Genomic DNA, 9,458 nt, shown 5'->3' on the forward strand with positions numbered 1-9,458 from the left:
AAACAATAAGATCTCACTTCCGCACCCACCTTACTCGCCAGATTTGGCTCCTGAGGACTTCGCCCTTTTATCGAAGTTCACTCCAGTGCGGAGGTCCAGCTCGAATCGCAGAAGGTGATTCACACGCTTCGAAATGAAGACTACCAGGACACATCCCAAAAGTAGCAGGTACGCTGAGAGCGCTGTATTGCTGTGCCAGGGGACTATTTTGAAGGTGATAGTGTGTAAACATAAAATACTTTCTTGTAAACAGAGCTAGTCTCGAAACCTTTTGATATCACCTCGTATTTTTTTGTCAATTGATTTGTATTGGGCTCTGCGTGTAGAAGTTAAACCAGTGAAAGTGAATTTTAAAGACACTGGGATCAGACACTATTTTTAAAATAGAAAATAATTTATGGACACCCTGTAGAAAGCAAGAACTTCAGCAAACACGATGAACACACACATCCCAAGGGCTACGAAGTAGGCAAGGAACACCAGCATCACGTGCTGCATGGAGATGGGCTCCAATAGGGCTCTTTCCTTCACAGGAAGCTCTTTCTTTATCCAAACCTTCTCCAGTCTCTTCAAGATACCAGATTCCCTCATGCGTAAAATACTGAAAGACAAATACGGAGAATGTACGAGGGGAGTCAAAAATTATCCGCACTTCACCATAACTTTCTCTAGGTTGCTCACAGTGCCTTCAGCGCTCGCGTGCTGAAAGGTGGTACTCTTGTGGTTACTTTGCCGAGGTTTTATCTTATTCGCTTCACTTTTCTTTATTTTGTTACAGAGTAAACATGGCCACTCCACTAGCAGTGTGCACCAAGGAAGAACAAAGATAAGTGATCCGATTTCTCTGGTCTGAATTTGTGTCAGGGGCTAAAATGGCAGGCTTTTCGTACAATACGGGGGCAGTCCTATACCGCGTAGAAGTGTGTATGAATGGATCTAGAAGTTTAAAAATGACCAGACAAGCGGGATCAGGACGCCCATCAACCTACAGCACTCACGGGAGGATTCAACAAGCTCCAGATATGATTCTGACGAACAGATGGGTCACAAGGATGGCAGACGATGAAGTGGCATGTTCTCTGCAAATTAGTCATCAGTGGCGTGCACCAGGAAGGGAGGGCTGGATTGGTGTGTATTATAGTCCCCCAAAAGCCCAGTATTCCTGAAAAAATAGAACGTCAAAGGCACGATAAGATGGCAAGATGAGGACCAACTACTAGAAAAAAAAGTGTACATGACCCCCCTCCCCTTTCGAAAATTCTGGGCACGCCATTGTTACTCATGGTTCTGTGTGCGAAATCATCCACGCCAAGCTTCGGATCACTAATCTCTGTTTTCCCTTGGTGCACACTGCCAGTGGAACAGCTATGTTTACTCTGTAATAAAAGAAAGAAAAATGGAGCGATTAAGATAAAACCTCAGCTACATAACCACAAGAGCGCTGATGGTAGTGTGGCCAACCTACAGAAAGTTATGATGAAAGTGCGGATAATTTTTGACTTGCCCTAGTAGAATTAATTTCACATCTTGCAGAAAATGTATTACTACAAATTAATACGTTAATAATTGGTTAATTGATTCTGCTATTTTATGTTGCTTTTCTGCCACTTTTGGTTAATCGGGAATGTGATGATAAGATGAAATTGATGAATGGACAATTACAAATACATTGACAGATCATAACACACTAGTCCCAAAGAGGATTATACTGGATATGAGACCAGTCATCAGAGCCTCGCCTGTCTGCAAAGTGCAGTCCATGTTGTAACAGGGGAAAGAGAGGTTGTCCTTTTGGTGTCACCCCTTGCGCCCCGTGGAATCTCCAAGAGTCAGCAAATTAAAATAAGAAATATGTTTACTAACGAGTATTATAGCCATTAATAATTGTACACAGAGAACTCGAAATGCATCAAAGCGAATTTGATGCACTTTTAGTGCATCAAAGGACACACCCAAACGTGTAATCTTGGATTATTGGAAATTGTCTTCGGATTTGATGCACTTTTACTGCATCAAATCGAATATCGACTGTGGAGTGTGTCTTTTGATGCATCTTAGTGTGTCAATTGCCCATCTGATGGAATTTTATGCATCGAATTGTATATTTCTCAATTTATACACTTGCATGCATAATTCTTACGAAGCAATTGTTCGGTGATTTTACTTAACTTATACAGAAAATAAATTTTGATATTACGATAATATGAAAGGAATTCTTAATTTATAAGCTCATAAATTGATCGAAGTAAAAATATAAGGTATCAAGAACAAAAGTAAATTTATTTTTAAGTAACTAAATTATATTTCCTATAATTGAAATATCAAAATTGGTGCCACACTTGTATGTTCAAGCCAGTAATAATGTTCTTTTGATGCATTGTTTCTGCAGGGTAAGTAATTTGAACTCTTTGATCAAGCACTGCATTGTAAGGGTATGTGCAGGATTTTTTTCCTCGGAGGAAAGAGGAGGGGACACATCTTGCCCTCCAGTCATAGAAACTTAACATTTTCGTTTTAGTATTGTTAATCAGTGCTTTCTTTCTGGGAGGAAAATTCCGTTACTCTTCAAGTTGGTTTGTTCTTGTGTTCATCATAAAAAATACTCAAAATATTTTGGCATGTTCATAAATAAAAAGGTGCCAGAAAAAAGTGCTTGTTATTATTATTATTTTACAAAACATAAAATTGAAATTATATTGAAAATACTTTGGCGTTGTTAACAAGTTCAGACTTGTGTACGCTATTTAGGTAGATACTAGATTCGTTTTGCTTGTTTCCATAAGCATCTAAGTAAATCACTTTGTTCATGAACAGATCTTTGGCTTTTTTGTACTTTTTCACGATATACAGATATGAAAGATCCCTTAATCTGCTCCGCGGCGGAGTGATTATTTCAATGCGCTACGATGTCAGGGGTCTTGAATTCAAATCCCGAGCTGGGGATTTTTTTTGTGCGTGTCTCTTCATCAATTTTATGATATCATCACTCATCTTCATCGTCGGATTAGCCTAAAGTGTAAGAAAAGCGACGTTAATAACAAAAATCAAATAAAGACAAAAGATATTTGAGGTATTCACTACACCCTACACATTTTTCGCATAGGCCCAATTTATGGTTATTTTGGCTCTAAATTCAATGTAATTTCAAATCCCTCCCCCTCCACCCCCCACCTTCAACTTGCCCGACAAGGACAATTCTTTGTAAACAACTCCTGGGTGACTGACTCATCACTGAGGGTTGCACGCTGACGCTATGCGCTTTCACCACCAGAAGCATGCATTCCATTCCATTCGGTATTTGGCGTCTTGTGAATTTGTGGTGATACGTGGTTTGTTGGTGCTCGTGTGTTTTACAGTTTTTTGCAGATTGCACAAGGAGAGAAGATCTACAGATTTTCGGAGCAAGAAAAGTAAGTATCTGTGCAGGTTATTTACAATTTTATGTTTTGCTTTTTTCCGTAGAAGTTCTGATTTCAGTACTAAATTCCAAATGCTCGAGTAAAAATGAAACATGTGTTCAGTCCCAACGATTGAATTATAATGGGAGATCAGCTTGAGGACTTAATATATAACATAGCACAATAGTTTCACACTAAGCTTCGCTGGCATCTTAAGTTGCAAAAACTACAAGTGTTCGGTGTTCGGTGTTCGGTGTGAATTCAATGTTTCTTTGCTTTTATCTGCCTATTTAATAATTTATTATTTTTGCAATTGAGGACAACCCCAGTGTCATGAAGCGAATACATACATATAAAATTTGGTTCCGAATTTTTTTTTCTCTTCTTCGAACCTCTTCCTTCCTATTTACTTCCCGTCGTCTCGAACATTTCTTCTTAGGGCCTCCCCGATGGCGCAGTGGTAGCGTCGTCGTGTTGTAATCAAGGGGTTCGATACCCGGTGGAGGCACAAGTGGTTTGGATTCCACTTTAAACTGTAGGTCCAGTCCCAATTAGCCTTACTGTGCATAAAGTGGACTCAAAACAACATATCAATCAATCGAACATGTATTTTCTATATTTCTCCTCACATTTTCGGTCTGTGTCCTCATTAATCTTTTACTATTCCTCTTCCTTCTGTCTCTTTCTGAATGCCTTGCTTCTATCTTTCTCCCTTGCTCCTCTTATTTCATTCTCTCTCTTTTCTATTTCTTTCTCTGTTTTCTATTTTTGCTTGTTCTTTTTAACTTCTTCCTTTCTATCCTCTCGCTTTTCTATCTCTATGTCTTTTATTCTCCCCCTCTCTTGTTTCTCTATTCTCCTCTCTCCTTCACTTCCCTATTTATTTAATTTACCTCTGGCTTCCCTATTTCTTTCTCGCTCTTTCATGTTCTTCTCTCTCCCCTCTCTCTGCCTGGCGTATGTGTTTCGCCTCTTTTCTCTCTTTCTTTTGGCCTCCCGGTGGCGTAGTGGTAACGTCGTCGCCTTGTAATCAAGGGATCTCGAGGTCGATACCCGGTGAAGACGCATTCCACTTTGGTTCGGATCGCACCTTAAATTGTAGGCCCAGTTCCGATCAGGCTATCTGTACATAAAGTGGATTTTAAAAAAAAAAACAATTCTCTTCCCCTCCTGTCTCTCTCAAACGTGTGTGTGTGTGTGCGCACCTCAGTTCTTTTTTTCTTTATCTGTCTCTCACTTGTGATTCTCTTCTTTCCTTCACTCCGTCTGCCTTTTTAATTCTCTTCCTTTCTCAAATTCTCTGCCGCTTCTTTCATCTCTTTTATCTCCCTTAATGTGCTTCTTTCTTATGATAACATGGAACATCATGTCAATGTGTCTAACTTGTTTACATGCCATCACACTCATAAGATAGAAGATTGAAAAAAACTGACAGAGAGTGAAGTAAAGAGAAGAGAATCTTAAGTGAAAGATAAAGCGAAGTAAATAAGCGATACACAGACATACACCGAAGATGTGGGGGTGATGCAAATCTGGGGAAGAGATGAAGAGGCCGAAAGGAAATAAAAAGACATGGGAGAGAGAGAAATAGGGAAGCGAGAGAGGGGGAGAATAAAAGGCATAGAGATAGAAAAGCGAGAGGATAGAAAGGAAGAAGTTAAAACATACGTACATAAATAGGGAAACGAGCGAAAGACAGAAAGAGATGTAGAAAAGCAATCTGCAGAGGTTCCGATTGTTGCCTACACCAATCATCAACCCACATCGAATTTACACAAACTGAATTTTTGTTCCTTCTTTTATAAAAATTGAGAAGGCGTACATACAGTAAAAATCTAGGATATCTTAATCTTATTTACGAAAGTTCAGAAATATTATTTTAATATCCCTGAATGTTAGAGACAATAGTTCTACCTGTGTTTTTTTTAGTAGTCAGTCTTCATTTTGCCATCTTTTCGTGCATCTCGCGTTCTTTTTTAAGAGTATTGGGGAAAGGGGGTATGACCCCCACCAACCAACTCCACCTTGGGCACGCCACTGGGTTCTACTTTAGCACGCAATGTTAATTGGATATTATCAATTGTCTAGTGCTTTTAATATGTGTAGTTTCAAGAACTACACAATGGATAATGTCGAACTAACATATTTCAAACAATAATAAAAAAATATATGATATTTCACTCATCTTAGTAATTAGGAATGAAATGATCATTCTAGCACTTGTATAAAATTTTTGTTTTTGATTGCTCTACCATTAAAATTATACTCAGCTGGTATTTTGTTTTGATATCACTAAGTTTCCTTTTTCCTGCTTATCCCAAGTAGATGTCTTATGTAAAGTTTTTTTGGTTTATTTTTAAGGTACTTGTTGTTCCCTTCATGAAGACAATACAGAAATATTCAGAAGCTCTTTTGCAGAGGATTGTGAAGCAAATAAACTGACTGAAGAGTGATTATTATCTGGTTGTTGATACCCACCAACAATGCAAGCAAAAGGTTAGTGTGTGTTACATATTGTTATCTGTAACATGCAGGGACGTAGCTAGGTTGATCAGTTTGGGGGGGCCCAAAACTTAAGATTTTTTTATCAGACCTTTAAAAACTAACAAACTATTAATATACCATATAGGCCTACATATAAGTACATATAAGTACAGTATGTGTGTGTGACCTGGATATGTCCAAGAGATTGTAAAAGATACCAGATAGATTACATACTGGTACAAGAAAGATTTCGAAATTGTTTGAAAAATGCGAAGACATTGCCAGGAGCTGACATTAATTCAGACCACATCTTGCTAATAGGAGAAATCAATCTTACATTGAAGAAGATAACCCAAAACCAGGTGAGCAAGAAACCCCACTTAGAGAAGCTAAGGGGAGAAGATGAAAGACAAAAATTTGCAGAACATTTCCAAGGAAACTATAATAAGTTTAAAGCTAATTGTAACAATAAGGATGAGATGTGGGATGGAATAAAAAGCTGCTTACATAAGGCAGTGGATGAAACAATAGGCTACAGGGAAAGGAAAAGTGCAAAGAAACCATGGATTACTGAAAGTATGCTGGAAAAAATGGAGGAACGGAGAAAATGGAAGAATGTAAATACAGAAGAGGGAAGACATAATTACAAGATACTGAATAACCAGCTAAGAAGAGAAACTGACAGAGCAAAAGAACAATGGATGAAACAAAAATGTGAAGAAATTGAAGAACTGGAAAAAAGAGGAAGGTATGACTTGATGTATCGTGAAGTAAACTGCTCGGGCTTCCAAAAGAAGAAATGGAAAACAATGTGGATGATAGAAGACGAGGAAGGATGTGAAATCACAGACAAAAAAGGAATATCGAATGTGTGGGGAAAGTACGTTGAAGAGCTCTACCAGAAAGAGAATCGCCCAGACAGTCTGAATGTAGAAAATGAAGACGACGTGCCTGACGATGAGAAAGGATACTATATCCTGAATGAAGAATTTGAGCAAGCACTCAAAGAAATGAGGAATGGGAAAGCAACGGGCACTGATGAAATTCCTGTTGAACTTATCAAATGCCTGGGAGATGGGAAAAGAGAAATACTGCACTTATGCAATGAAATCTATGAGAAAGGGGATTGGCCACAAGATTTCACGGAGACTGTTTTGGTACCTCTGCAGACGAAAAGCAATGCCAGAAAATGTTCTGAGTACAGGACAATCAGCTTGATATCTCACTCGGCAAAAATTCTTCTAAGAATTCTGAACAGACGCCTATACTCGAAGGTCAGTGGCGAGTTAGAGGAAGAACAGTTTGGTTTCAGGAAAGGAAGAAGTACAAGGGATGCAATTGGTTTACTGAGGACCATTGGGGAAAGATATTTAGAGAAAGGAAAGGAGGTGTTTGTAGTATTTGTAGACCTGGAGAAAGCCTTTGATAGAGTGAATTGGGTGAAACTTTTAGAAATTCTGAAGAAAATTGGTGTAGATTGGAAAGAGAGAAGACTTCTAAGCAACTTATACATGAATCAACGAGTTAAAGTGAGAACAGGAGACGAAATGACAGAAGGCTGTGAAATTGGAAGAGGAGTACGACAAGGATGCTGCCTATCGCCTACTTTGTTTAATATTTATTTAGAAGATATAGTGAAAACTTGTTTCCAGGGCACAGGAGGTGTCAAATTAGGAGGAAGAAGAATAAACTGCATAAGATTTGCTGATGACATGGCATTATTCGCTGAGGATGAAATAACCATAAATAGTATGTTAGAAGAGTTAAACAGCAGCTGTGACCAGTATGGGATGAAGATTAATGTAAAGAAGACAAAGGCAATGGTTATAGGACGGAAACCAAGGAATATTAATGTGAGAGCAAACAGTGAAAGAATCCAGCAAGTGGATAGCTTCAAGTACCTCGGATGCACTATAAGCAATGACATGAGCTGCAACCAAGAAGTGAAAATGAGAATCGCAATAGCAAAAGAAGCTTTCAATAGAAGAAAAAATGTTTTTTGTGGACCCATGGACATAGGTCTAAGGAAGAGATTAGTGAAATGTTTTGTGTGGAGTGTAGCACTATATGGTGCAGAAACCTGGACGTTGAGAAGAAATGAAGAGAAACGACTCGAAGCTTTTGAAATGTGGACATGGCGAAAAATGGAGCGTGTAAAATGGACGGACAAGGTAAGAAACGAAGCCGTACTGAAAAGAGTTGGTGAAAAAAGATCTATACTGGAGACCATCAAGAAGAGGAAAAGAAACTGGTTAGGACACTGTCTAAGAAGAAACTGCCTGCTAAGAGATGCCTTGGAGGGAATGGTTGAAGGAAGAAAAGTCCGTGGAAGAAAGAGATATCAGCTTATGGATGATATTAAATTAACTGGGTCGTATGCTATTACGAAGCGTAAGGCAGAGAACAGGGAAAGCTGGAGATTGCAGTGAAAAACCTGCCAATTAGGCAGAAAACAATGAATGAATGAATGAATGAATATATATATATATATATATATATATATATATATATAGATAGCCTATTTGGAAGAGAACATTATTTTCTCCTGTAGCCCCCAAAATTTACGAATATAGACTCGCGAAATCCACGGCCATATTCGGGAATCTAAATGCAGAATGAACTCATTAACTTAATGGCATCTAGACAGTCTTTAAAAATCCATGTATTTTCTCTTATGTCAGATTTGAGATACCAAGAACAATGTCATTAGTCCTTACTCCTTAGATTTGTAAATTTGCTCGAAGAAAATTGAGAAGTAGAGAAAACCCTCTTTCGTGGGTTTAGATATAAAAGGGTGCTGGAATCAGGTGTACAAGTATGACAACGGTGCGAAAAAGAAATGTTTGTGTAATGAGTTCAAGATAGGCGTTCCATGTATATTGTTTATACCAGAATCGAATCCGGCGTCCTTTAGTGCAAGGCGACACCGTTAACCACTATTCTATGGGACATGCCCGAGTCTTTTGTGGCGTCGTACTGTACACATTGGAGAATGATGACGATATATAAGAAATTTTATGCACACATCTAATTTCTTAAAAGTTATCTTATTTTTCTCTGAATATATGATGGCAATAGAAATAACAAAATTCCCGCGTGCTAAAGTTATTGCGCTCTCGTCTTTGGTAACACAGGTTCAAGGTTCGATCCCTGGTAGGAACTTCAAAATTTCTGTGATGGCCAAACATCGTGAGGACAATTGGGAAGCTAGTTGAAATCAATGTGTAAGCGAATTCCACTCTCAAAACTAGATGGGACTCGATATGATGACCACGCGTCACCGAATGGAAAAACACTTCGGAGGCTTTGTCCTTCAAAATTAATTTTACTGAATAATTGTAGTTTTCTTTAGAGGACCTAAACATGGCTTTTTTGCGCAGTACAATGTTGTTTTCTTTCACCCTACTTTTATAGTTTTTCATTCAAAGGATTCCACTCCCGAAGCATGAGCATGACGCGCTACGAAACCAGAGGTCCCAGTTTCGGACCTTGGACAGGTGTGGTTGCAACATGTCTCTCGCATCGCTATTCCTTCGGATCATCATTCAATCTCATCGTCGCAATTAACCCAAGAGA

The sequence above is a fragment of the Lepisma saccharinum genome, chromosome 1 (assembly GCF_977018435.1).
Source record: "Lepisma saccharinum chromosome 1, izLepSacc3.1, whole genome shotgun sequence".
NCBI classification, from domain to species: domain Eukaryota; kingdom Metazoa; phylum Arthropoda; class Insecta; order Zygentoma; family Lepismatidae; genus Lepisma; species Lepisma saccharinum.